Consider the following 11,582-nt stretch of genomic DNA (forward strand, 5'->3'; position numbering starts at 1 on the left):
ATTGATTGAGAAATTCTAAAATGGCACCTTGTTTGGCACCTTGTTTAGAGAGAGAGAGAGAGAGAGAGAGAGAGAGAGAGAGTTGTGTTTCACTGTAAACTGTGAGGGGTTGAGGTGCCTGCTTGTTCTCCCCGAGCATTGAGTGTTTTTGGAGACAGGCAGGTCCCTCAGATGGCGGAGGGACTGACGGAGGACAAGGCCATGCTCTGAGAGAGAGAGAGAGACCCGTGGGCGGGAGGGAGGCAGAGAGACTCAGCAGTCTCTGTGATGGTAGCACCTCTAGATCAGCGTTCAGCACCAGGTTCATTCATTTATTAACAAACTAAAATGCACCTTTTTTTTTGTTGTTATCTGAGCATTTTGTCTCTAATTGAGAACTGATGATGGCCATGATACAAATACACAGAACTAAACCGAATGGAACCAAATATATCAATGGCCTGCTACACATCAATGCATTCAGAGATTTCAGAGAGAGAGAGAGAGAGAGAGAGAGAGTTAACATGCTTATATGTTTTCGGGGGCCACCTCACGATGAGCTCTAGGCATGCTGGGAAAATGGCGTGAGAACCAGGGAATGAGGTGTTCACAGAGTCTGCGTCTACCGCTTCTCTGTAGAGCTGTTTGGAAATCTATTGTGACTTCATCCTCCAATCAGATGAAGGAGATATATATGACGTCATCCTCCAATCAGATGATGGAGATATATATGACGTCATCCTCCAATCAGATGATGGAGATATATATGACGTCATCCTCCAATCAGATGATGGAGATATATATGACGTCATCCTCCAATCAGATGATGGAGATATATATGACGTCATCCTCCAATCAGATGATGGAGATATATATGACGTCATCCTCCAATCAGATGATGGAGATATATATGAAGTCATCCTCCAATCAGATGATGGAGATATATATGACGTCATCCTCCAATCAGATGATGGAGATATATATGACGTCATCCTCCAATCAGATGAAGGAGATATATATGACGTCATCCTCCAATCAGATGAAGGAGATATATATGACGTCATCCTCCAATCAGATGATGGAGATATATATGAAGTCATCCTCCAATCAGATGATGGAGATATATATCGTCATCCTCCAATCAGATGAAGGAGATATATATGACGTCATCCTCCAATCAGATGATGGAGATATATATGAAGTCATCCTCCAATCAGATGATGGAGATATATATGACGTCATCCTCCAATCAGATGATGGAGATATATATGACGTCATCCTCCAATCAGATGATGGAGATATATATGACGTCATCCTCCAATCAGATGATGGAGATATATATGACGTCATCCTCCAATCAGATGATGGAGATACGCGGAACTATTCAACGCTGTCACGAAACACTTCGTCAAACATTTGCCTTCGCTCTTAAAACCTGGTATTTTTTTCTCCTTCCACTTTATCTGTTCAGGTATTTTTCCATTTAGCTTTAGACATTTTGTTCACAAGACTAACTACAGGCAGGAAAAAGGTTAGCGTGTTGGCTACAAATCATTCATCTGGCAAGACATTAGAATAATCAGAAGGCATAGACAAAAGTACATAACAATCATCGACCACATTGTCCATCTCTACAGAGCACATTATCCATCTCTACAGAGCACATTATCCATCTCTATAGAACACATTATCCATCTCTACAGAGCACATTATCCATCTCTATAGAACACATTATCCATCTCTACAGAGCACATTATCCATCTCTACAGAGCACATTATCCATCTCTACAGAGCACATTATCCATCTCTATAGAACACATTATCCATCTCTACAGAGCACATTATCCATCTCTACAGAGCACATTATCCATCTCTACAGAGCACATTATCCATCTCTATAGAGCACATTATCCATCTCTACAGAGCACATTATCCATCTCTATAGAGCACATTATCCATCTCTATAGAGCACATTATCCATCTCTACAGAGCACATTATCCATCTCTATAGAACACATTATCCATCTCTACAGAGCACATTATCCATCTCTATAGAACACATTATCCATCTCTACAGAACACATTATCCAGCTCTATAGTAGCTGTGTCCAGCTGTCATCTGTACAGCCGTTTCCAACACACCTAGTCTGTGTCCAAATGGCACCCTATTCTCTACGTAGTGCACTACTTTTGAAGAGGGCCAATAGGGCTCTGGTCTAAAGTAGTGCACTATGTAGGGAATATGGAGCCATTTTGGATGCTCCGCAACAACCCCATGATGGTATTGAGGACATTCACTACAGTATCTATTCTCTTCTGATTCAAAACCAACCAACCAGCGTTCCAGTTTGCTTCAAACAAAGAAGAAGGGTGAACCACCCCACCCAACCCAGGCACAACCCAGGCTTAGGCACAACCCAGGCTCAGATACAGCTGATGTTCACATACCCCAGCCAACCCAGGCTCAGGTACAACCCGGTCTCAGGTACAACCCGGTCTCAGGTACAACCCAGTCTCAGGTACAACCAGGTCTCAGGTACAACCCAGGCTCAGATACAGCTGATGTTCACATACCCCAGACAACACAGTCTCAGGTACAACCCAGTCTCAGGTACAACCCAGTCTCAGGTACAGCCCAGGCTCAGGTACCCCAGACCCAGTCTCAGGTACAACCCAGTCTCAGGTACAACCCAGTCTCAGGTACAACCCAGGCTCAGGTACAACCCAGTCTCAGGTACAACCCAGTCTCAGGTACAACCCAGGCTCAGGTACAACCCAGTCTCAGGTACAACCCAGTCTCAGGTACAACCCAGGCTCAGGTACAACCCAGTCTCAGGTACAACCCAGGCTCAGGTACAACCCGGTCTCAGGTACAACCCAGTCTCAGGTACAACCCAGTCTCAGGTACAACCCAGTCTCAGGTACAACCCAGTCTCAGGTACAACCCAGTCTCAGGTACAACCCGGTCTCAGGTACAACCCAGTCTCAGGTACAACCCGGTCTCAGGTACAACCCAGTCTCAGGTACAACCCAGTCTCAGGTACAACCCAGTCTCAGGTACAACCCAGGCTCAGACACAGCTGATGTTCACATATTACCTTGTTTTTATTTCCCCTGTTGTCTGTCCTCCTCAGAAGGAGAGATTGAGTTTCACAGACAAAGTACCCAACCTCTGGTTCTGGTATGGAATCAGCTTCATCGTCACAGTAACTACAACTGTTATTATTATTATGATTATATACCAGTTTCACTCTATGTTGTTATTGGCCTATGGCAAATAGGCTGTTTGGTGTTTAGCCTCGGACATGCGTCCTAAAAGGCACCCTATTCCCTATATACAGTGCACTACTTTTGACCCGGGCCTGTATATAGTGTACTAGTGTCTGGGCCCTTGTAGTGCACTACATAGGGAATAGGGTGCCATTTGGGACATACCTTGGTTATTGTACTGGGCACAAGATACAGAAAGACAACGGTATCTGGTGTAGTAGTTGTTGTTAGTGAAGCTGGCTGCCGTGGCTGGACAGGAGCACCCGGTGGAACAACAGCTAGCCCACCGTTGCTGTTCTCCTCTTGTTACCCTTGATGTGGGTCGTGGCTTTGGGGTGGACGTATTGGGGAGTCTTAAATGTTTCCTCAGCTAGTCTCTACCTGGGTGAAAGTTTGTGACCATGTACTGTGTATTCATGATCAATGTAATATAAAATATATAATATAATAATATATAATATGAAATAATAATATATAACAATATATAATATAGTAATATATAATATATAATATAATAGTATATAATATAGTAATATAATATCATAATATATAATATATAATATAATCATATATAATATAATCATATAGAAAAGTATATAATATATACTATACTATAATAATTTATAATGTAATAATATATAATATATAATATAATCGTATATAATATAATAATATATAAATAATAATATATATATAATATATAATAATATATAATATATAATATAATATAATAATATATAATAGTATATAATATATACTATACTATAATAATATATACTATAATAATATGTTATAATATATAATATATATAACATAATAATACAATAATATATAATATAATAATATATAACACATAATATAATAATATATAATATAATAATATATAATATATAATAATATAATAATATATAATATAATAGTATATAATATAATAATATATAATATAATAATGTATAATATAATAATATATAATATAATATATAATAATATAATATAATAATATATAATATAATAGTATATAATAATATATAATATAATAATATATCATATATAATAATATAATAATATATAATATAATATATAATGCAATATAATATAATAGTATATAATAATATATAATATAATAATATATCTATAATATATATAATAATATATACATAATATAATATAATATAATAATATATAATATGTAATAATATAATAATATATAATATACTATAATAATACATAATATAATAATATATAATATAATATATAATAATACATAATATAATAATATATAATATAATATAATAATACATAATATAATAATATATAATATACTATAATAATATATGCCATTTAGCAGACACTTTTATCCAAAGCGTCAAGTGTACATACCTTTTATATGTACTGGGTGGCGCCCGTGGGAATCGAACCCACAACCCTTGGCATTGCAAGTGTCATGCTCGCGAGCCACAAGACTACGTTTGGCCTCTGAGCTAAAGCCTATTCTGAAATGTGTCATTAGAAGAGCTGCATGAGTTAAATAATGATTCAACTACCCTGGTTTAAGGTGATGATATAAGCACCATAGAATGAAGAGTAACATAGCCATGCCATCTAGCGTTGAGTGGCAACAGGCTATGATGGCATACGGAGGGAATCACAGTGTATTTATCACCTGATGTTGATGTACATGCCTACAGTATATATCCCTAATTTAGACCTGAAGACACAATGTCACATATCCCTACAGTATACATCCCTAACTTACATGTCTTTATATTAGATATATCTAAAGGTTAGAGTGTTTAAGTTTTGTTTTTACAGGGTAAGATGGATGCACCATGGAATCAATGCCTACCAGGCAGCCAACTCACACAAAACACAACTCACACAAAACACACAGCCTCACACAAAACACATAGCCTCACACACGTGAGAGAAAAATGTAATAAAACATTTGGCGGTATCCCAGAAGACAACAGCTTACCAGAATGCATTGCAGTATGAGGAAGGATGGAGACCCGTGAGGACATGCCGTGTTTGCGTCCCAAATGGCACCCTATTCACTACGTAGTGCACTACCCCTATAGGTCCTGGTCAAAACTAGTGCACTACCCCTATAGGTCCTGGTCAAAACTAGTGCACTACCCCTATAGGTCCTGGTCAAAACTAGTGCACTACCCCTATAGGTCCTGGTCAAAACTAGTGCACTACCCCTATAGGTCCTGGTCAAAACTAGTGCACTAAATAGCCCATGACTGCGTCGAGAGACCCCTGAGTCAGCTGGTTCAGTGGTCATGATCCTATTGGTCCTGAAAAACCAATCCCTGGTTTGTCTTGTTTGTTAATTTATTGATGTTTTTGTTTACTACGGTGTAAAAGCTTGACTCTTCATTCTATTCTATTCAGACAACATAAAAGAGGAAGTTGCATACCGACAGGAAGGAGTATTATACTGAGATTACCGAGTCTGACATTTAGCTGACCCAGTCACTCAATAATCATGGCTGAATGCTTTCAGCCTTAGCCCTACACACCAAGATGGTGAATGGCTGTAGTCTTATAGCCCTACACACCAAGATGGTGAATGGTTGTAGTCTTATAGCCCTACACACCAAGATGGTGAATGGCTGTAGTCTTATAGCCCTACACACCAAGATGGTGAATGGTTGTAGTCTTATAGCCCTACACACCAAGATGGTGAATGGTTGTAGTCTTATAGCCCTACACACCAAGATGGTGAATGGTTGTAGTCTTATAGCCCTACACACCAAGATGGTGAATGGTTGTAGTCTTATAGCCCTACACACCAAGATGGTGAATGGTTGTAGTCTTATAGCCCTACACACCAAGATGGTGAATGGTTGTAGTCTTATAGCCCTACACACCAAGATGGTGAATGGTTGTAGTCTTATAGCCCTACACACCAAGATGGTGTATGGTTGTAGTCTTATAGCCCTACAAACAGATATTTCTTATAGCCCTACACCAAGATGGTCATTGCATGCCCTCACAAGATGGTGAATGGTTGTAGTCTTATAGCCCTACACACCAAGATGGTCATGGTTCAGTCTTATAGCCCCACACCTGGTCTTTAGTCAACCATTGCAGGACTTCAGTATCTCCAGTGCCCCTCTGGTTAGTAACCAGGAAAGGTTGGCATGGCAACCCCTCTGTTCAGCATCCAGGAACAGAAAGTGAAGGTTGTCATGGGAACGGCACCATAGGAGGGGTGAAAGGGCAGAGCAGCAACCAGGGGTGGAGCCAAACCGTTGGCAAGACAACAGGGCTGTGTGAACGGGCTGGGGAGAAAAACACACACACACACACACACACACACACACACACACACACACACACACACACACACACACACACACACACACACACACACACACAGACAAACAACAAAAACCCCCACACACACGCACACACACACACACACACACACACACACACACACACACACACCCTTCCCTGCCACACACTGTCCTCATATTCTTTTCCACCCCTGGCAAGACCCTCTCACCCCATCAGTCTCCTTCTCTCTCCACCCTGCTTGACCTCTAAACCTCAGCAGGTCACAGAGGGGTCAGAGTCAGAGAGAGGCCAGGTAGGTATCCCCCCATGACTAAGTCAGTACAGTACTAATGCTTACTTAACACTATTATCATGCCACACTGACACACAATGTCAAAACACACGTTATACCCAGACAACTGGTCAAGTAAATGAACTAACTGGCAAACTAAATGCATTCATTCACCTTTTCCCATTTTTTTGTGCAGTAGCCCTCTCTGGAAATTAGTGTCGAGCTCCTATAGACCATAGACTCAGGAGTAGCTAGCTCCTATAAACTCAGGAGTAACTAGCCCCTATAAACTCAGGAGTAGCTGGCCCCTATAGATTCAGGAGCCCCTGGAGACCAGCCCCTGGAGACTCAGGAGTAGCAAGCCCCTGGAGACTCAGGAGTAGCCAGTCCCTGGAGACTCAGGAGTAGCCAGCCCCTGGAGACTCAGGAGTAGCCGGCCCCTATAGACTCAGGAGTAGCCAGCCCCTACAGACTTAGGAGTAGCCAGCCCCTATAGACTTAGGAGTAGCCAGCCCCTATAGACTCAGGAGCAGTTAGCCCCTGTAGACTCAGGAGTAGCTGGCCCCTATACTCAGGAGTATCTGGCCCCTATAGACTCAGGAGTAGCTAGCTCCTATAGACCATAGACTCAGGAGTAGCTAGCTCCTATAAACTCAGGAGTAGCTAGCCCCTATAAACTCAGGAGTAGCTGGCCCCTATAGACTCAGGAGTAGCTAGCCCCTATAGACTCAGGAGTAGCCAGCCCCTATAGATTCAGGAGTAGACGGCCCCTATAGATTCAGGAGTAGCCAGCCCCTCTAGACTCAGGAGTAGCTAGCTCCTATAAACTCAGGAGTAGCTAGCCCCTATAGACTCAGGAGTAGCTAGCCCCTCTAGACTCAGGAGTAGCTAGCTCCTATAGACCATAGACTCAGGAGTAGCTGGCCCCTATAGACTCAGGAGTAGCTAGCCCCTGGAGACTCAGGAGTAGCTGTCACCTATAGACTCAGGAGTAGCTAGCTCCTATAGGCCATAGACTCAGGAGTAGCTAGCTCCTATAAACTCAGGAGTAGCTAGCCCCTATAAACTCAGGAGTAGCTAGCCCCTATAGACTCAGGAGTAGCTGGCCCCTATACACTCAGGAGTAGCCAGCCCCTATAGATTCAGGAGTAGCTGGCCCCTATAGACTCAGGAGTAGCTAGCCCCTCTAGACTCAGGAGTAGCTAGCCCCTGGAGATTCAGGAGTATCTAGCCCCTGGAGACTCAGGAGTAGCTAGCCCTCTAGACTCAGGAGTAGCCAGCCCCTATAGACTCAGGAGTAGCTGGCCCCTATAGACTCAGGAGTAGCTAGCCCCTGGAGATTCAGGAGTATCTAGCCCCTGGAGACTCAGGAGTAGCTAGCCCTCTAGACTCAGGAGTAGCCAGCCCCTATAGACTCAGGAGTAGTTAGCCCCTGTAGACTCAGGAGGGAACATGGCACACCTGTATGTATTGTATTGACTAGTCCTAGAGGTCAAGGAGCTAGGAGCTAGGGGAGACAGTACTATATGACATGTGATTTGGCTTTGTTTTGAACTGCTCTAGCAGTAGCCTGCACCGTTGACCTGTACTCCCTCGGCAGTATTCTCATTCACAGCACACTGCAAAGACGAGTATACCGTTTAACACTCACTGCAAAGACGAGTATACCGTTTAACACTCACTGCAAAGACGAGTATACCGTTTAACACTCACTGCAAAGACGAGTATACCGTTTAACACTCACTGCAAAGACGAGTATACCGTTTAACACTCACTGCAAAGACGAGTATACCGTTTAACACTCACTGCAAAGACGAGTATACCGTTTAACACTCACTGCAAAGACGAGTATACCGTTTAACACTCACTGCAAAGACGAGTATACCGTTTAACACACACTGCAACGTGTTGAGTAAAAAATAAATCACAAATAAAATATGGTGCATTCAGGCAAAGTATCATTATCATCAGCAGCGTTTTAACGAGTACAAAAAGAAAAGGACAACAACAACAAGAGTGGTAGTATAACAATATGATAGAAATATGAACACACGCTTGGCAACGTTTCTGTTTTTGGAAAACCTTCCGACATGTATTTGCACCCAATGAGCTTATTGTTCAACCTCATACCTCCATGGTAAAACAAAGGTGAGGTAGAGAGAATGAAAGAGTGTGGAGGAGAAAGAGGGAGGGTGTGGTAGAGTACAGAACACTGATAGTATCTCTCCAGCAGCAGGGAATGCTGGAGGAATAGTGGAACAGCACAGAATGCTGGAGGAATAGTGGAGCAGCAGGGAATGCTGGAGGAATAGTGGAGCAGCACAGAATGCTGGAGGAATAGTGGAGCAGCAGGGAATGCTGGAGGAATAGTGGAGCAGCAGGGAATGCTGGAGGAATAGTGGAACAGCAGGGAATGCTGGAGGAATAGTGGAGCAGCAGGGAATGCTGGAGGAATAGTGGAATGCAGCAGGGAATGCTGGAGGAATAGTAGGAAGCAGCAGGGAATGCTGGAGGAATAGTGGAACAGCAGGGAATGCTGGAGGAATAGTGGAGTGGAAAGCAGCAGGGAATGCTGGAGGAATAGTGGAACAGCAAGGAGGGAATGCTGGAGGAATAATAGTGAAACAGCAGGGAATGCTGGAGGAATAGTGGAACAGCAGGGAATGCTGGAGGAATAGTGGAACAGCAGGGAATGCTGGAGGAATAGGGAATGAAACAGCAGGGAATGCTGGAGGAATAATGAAACAGCTGAAGGAATAGTGGAACAGTAGGGAATGCTGGAGGAAAAGTGGAACAGTAGGGAATGCTGGAGGAATAGTGGAACAATAGTGGAACAGCACAGAATGCTGGAGGAATAGTGAAGCAGCAAGGAATGCTGGAGGAATAGTGGAACAGCAGGGAATGCTGGAGGAATAGTGAAACAGCAGGGAATGCTGGAGGAATAGTGGAACAGCAGGGAATGCTGGAGGAATAGTGGAACAGCAGGGAATGCTGGAGGAATAGTGAAACAGCAGGGAATGCTGGAGGAATAGTGGAACAGTAGGGAATGCTGGAGGAATAGTGGAACAGTAGGGAATGCTGGAGGAATAGTGGAACAATAGTGGAACAGCACAGAATGCTGGAGGAATAGTGAAGCAGCAAGGAATGCTGGAGGAATAGTGGAACAGCAGGGAATGCTGGAGGAATAGTGGAACAGCAGGGAATGCTGGAGGAATAGTGGAACAGCAGGGAATGCTGGAGGAATAGTGGAACAGCAGGGAATGCTGGAGGAATAGTGGAACAGCAGGGAATGCTGGAGGAATAGTGAAACAGCAGGGAATGCTGGAGGAATAGTGGAACAGCAGGGAATGCTGGAGGTCAAACACTGTCTTTACACCACTCTATTCTGTTCATCATCACATCACATGCTGTTTGATCATTGCTTTTCAACAGTCTCCCCCTATGACATCCAAACTTATTTCATGTATTTTTCACATTCGACTTATTCCTATTCAGAATTTAGTTTGTTTGTTTAAAAACAACAAAAAAACAAAAGCAAAGTTCTTTGGAATGTCATAACTCTGGGTTTTCTGGAAAGAAAGACACATTTCACCCGGTTGTGCTGTAAGTGCAGAAACACCTCTAAACGTTGTCTTCTGTGCTTCATAGCCTATGATTAGTGTCAAAACGAAATGCTTGTCTTATCTGGATCCAACTGCATTCACTGCCAGACAGGCATGTACCATAGATTAGGGTTTCCCAACTCCGGTCCCCCAGTATCCCCCAAAACAGGACACGTTTGTAATGTAACCCCCAAAAAAAAAAAAAAAAAAAACATGATTCAACTTGTCAAGAGCTTGAAGATCAGTTGACAAGTAGAATCCCTTGTGCTTGTCCGGGGCCACAACCAAAATATGTTCAGTCGGTGGTACCAGAGTACTGGAGCTGAGAAACGCTGCCATAGCTAGGCCACATCTAGCACGCTGTGACCGACTACTACCAGCAGAGGCCCCTGTTTGTCACTGTATCGGTGGAACTTATAAGCTCTGATTCAAGGTCAGTTTAACCTTTTCTCCCGTCAAACAATGGAAGTGAGGATTTGACGAAGAGAGAGCTGGTCCTAGACCTGTGCTTAGGGATAACCCGCTGCAGAAAGAATGGTATGATACTCAACATTGTCCAAGGCTGGGGAGGCGATGGTCACCGTTCATAGTAACATGTTGTGCAGACATTTAAAAAAAAAAAAAGTCTCATTGTACCTAATGTGTTCCTTTTGTAATCTGATACCTGTGTGCTTCTCAACTGTAAGGGCTTCTTTATTTGGTCTGATAGTCTGTCATCTATGTTCATCCCTTTTAAGAGTTCAATTCTCTAAAGATATGGCAGTAAGCTTAGTGTCGTGGTGCAGCTTCAACCCTCCTCCATCATTCCCATCAGGCATTGCACCGGGTCACATGACAGGAACAACATGTCACCCCCCCCTCCCCCACACAGGTAATATTATCATCATCATCAACACAGTATATGAAAACACTTGGTAGTTATAGAGTCATACACGCTCAGACAGACACACAGACAGATAACGGGTTAAGAACCAAGGACTTAAGAAATCAGATAGATCTGATTTCAAAAGAGATCCCAAAATAAAGTATGTTTGTATTGTATTGTATTGTATAGTAGTCTTGACAGTTTCTTGGTAGAGTTCACAACACACACGCGCACACGCGCACACACAAACACACACACACACACACACACATACACAGGGTTCCTG

Source organism: Oncorhynchus tshawytscha, linkage group LG18, assembly GCF_018296145.1.
Source record: "Oncorhynchus tshawytscha isolate Ot180627B linkage group LG18, Otsh_v2.0, whole genome shotgun sequence".
Taxonomy (NCBI): Eukaryota; Metazoa; Chordata; class Actinopteri; order Salmoniformes; family Salmonidae; genus Oncorhynchus; species Oncorhynchus tshawytscha.